The sequence below is a fragment of the Adiantum capillus-veneris genome, chromosome 8, assembly GCF_014529385.1.
Source record: "Adiantum capillus-veneris isolate H3 chromosome 8, ASM1452938v2, whole genome shotgun sequence".
Lineage (NCBI taxonomy): Eukaryota > Viridiplantae > Streptophyta > Polypodiopsida > Polypodiales > Pteridaceae > Adiantum > Adiantum capillus-veneris.
Window position 1 is genome coordinate 147,098,490 of NC_140938.1, and position 2,459 is coordinate 147,100,948.

The 2,459-nt window shown below is 45.3% G+C and overlaps 1 pseudogene; it reads right to left on the minus strand.

Annotated features, from left to right (window-relative positions):
* Positions 1-1,549: 1,549 nt before the first annotated feature.
* Positions 1,550-2,150, minus strand: LOC147453136 (mitochondrial import receptor subunit TOM9-2 pseudogene; annotated as a pseudogene).
* Between the last annotated feature and the right edge of the window lie 309 nt (positions 2,151-2,459).

Sequence of the window (2,459 nt, forward strand, 5' to 3'; positions counted from 1 at the left end):
GAGTCTTTCGTGGAAAAATTGCCCATTCAGTCTGGCATTTGCGGCGCTTGTAAGTTAAGAAAGCAACACACAAAGGCATGCTACCTCGAATCAAGCTTCGAAGCCCCTTGTCCTTACCATGCACACTTGTGTGGACCTTCGTATGTCTCAAACATTAGTGGATCCCTAAGCATGTTTGTGCTTCTAGATAATTTCAACAAGTACAATTGGGTTTTCTTCCTAAAACTCAGGTTGGAGGCTAGGTCTAAAGAAGTCTCTCCGACGAGCATGCAAACAAAGATCGTCCACCTGCTGGCTCAAAATCGCAACCACAATCATCCCTTCATGCGCTCCAGATCCACTAGGCATGGGACAAGCCTAGGTGTGGTCACGCGGAAGGCGAGAGAGAGAGAGAGAGAGAGAGAGAGAGAGAGAGAGAGAGAGAGAGAGGGTTGTGAGGACTAACTTTGCTATCACAAGAGACTACAAGGCTCGCACAATTTGCCTAAGTGGGACGCCCTCTCTCCTATATAGGTCTCACGATCTCTCCACATACCCCATAACCAACTAGGGAAAATGAAGCGGCACTCCAAATATATATGGCCCACAAGTGGCAATCCAAAAAAAATATGGGAAAATCCCCTATCATGCCTAGACTCTAAACAAGCTTCACAAGACCGACCACAGCCACAAACTAGATCTACATGAGAAACCCAAGAGATGACCTCCAAAACTCTTAAAAACAATAGGCAAGCAAGCACAGAACACACTCACCCATGCCACAACATAAGCAAACATGTAAAACACACGCCACAGAGCCAGACAATCAGCCAGGTAAAATTGACCGAATAAATTTGAGTTAGACAGGATTCCGGTGAGGCGAGTCATGTTACCCAAGCTGCAGCTCACACACTTGGTTCCTCTACCTTCATCTTCACCAAATACTCTTAAAAACTTGCCAAAGGAAAGCAAACTTGCTTGATTTCTTTTGCGGGAGGTTGCAACTTCTTATCTATGGACATGATAACTGCATCTAGAAATGTGCATTGACTCTCCACATGGTGAGAGATGACTTTTCACCTGTGTCCCGGTGCTCTTGCAACACATTGTCAAAAATCAATCAATCAAGCATTCAATCTTCAATTTACTTTCTAATTCAAGTTTAAGTCTCGAGCATGAGTAATAACACTTAATTCTAGAGCTAGTACAATTAATCCTCACTCAAGGTGACTCCAATGCCCCATCACTAGTTTGTGATGAACCCCTATACTTTGTTGTCTAAGGTCACTAGCAAAAAGGACTTATCTTCCAATTCCGCCACGAGATTACCACAAGATATTCCATACCACCTTGTTAATGTGAAGTGTTATCTCCAAACTTAACAAATACAAGCACTTGAGAGCGCCCTCAAGCTAATCTTAATAAAACAATTCATCTACACACACGATACATACAATGAGAACAATTGGGCTGCAGAGAAGACATGCTCCGAGCCCAGTAAGACACAATGGATGTCTAGAAGAAGTTGTGCCCTTCAACAACTACAACCATCACATAAAAAACACAACCAGACAGCAAGCTAATTACTTTATCGGAGGACGAGCAAAAATTTCATGTACAGATACATATCTCGCATAAAACTATTATGGTAATAGCTCTAGGGTATCTCCACTATACAAGACACTCTAGCACCCATGAAGGCAGAATAATCCATAGCAAAAAACTGACCAGAATCTAGCTTTGCTCCTTGTTTCATCTAAGCACACCAGGGGGCTGAGAAGGGGCACCAAGCAAGGTCGCCTGGTGACCTTCAAGCTCAGCGAGTTGGGCATCTCGGTCGAGCTCGATGATGAGGGGCACAACGAGCACAAGGACAGAAGTACCTGCAATCCACGCCGCCTTGCCGGTGCTCAATAGCAGCTTCTTTCCATAACCTGAGGCGATGGAGTGCACATACTGGGCTGTTTCGCGAACGGCGTTGTTCATGCGCTTGATAATTCCATCGTCTCCGCTTGATGCTTTAATGGCTGGCACATTGCGCTTGTTGCTGCGAGGTGGCGGCATCTCTCTCTCGCGCGCGCTCTCTTTCTGTCTCGCCCTCTCCTCTCCTCAATCTCTCGCTCTCCTGCACTCTTAAGGCCCGCACCTTAGGTTTTCCCTTGATGGAAATTCTGTGGAGATTTCAACTAATTTGTCCATACGATAATCTTTCTTAATCGTATAAGTTGGCAGCACCATGGGTAGCAAGCTAATATTTCTCTATTCCGCATACTCGTTCAATTGTAAAAAAATTCATTTCTCGTAAGATTCTCCTCCCCTACCCATTTCTCTCCCCTACCCTACAATGCTCTCATGTGTATCATACCCGTGGACCCTCCTTCCAACCCGCCTTCTCTATCTCCTCCTCCTCATACATCTCATGTAGTATGGCCATGGAGCAGCTCACTCAGAGACACAGAGAGGATGCCTCATCCACAGAG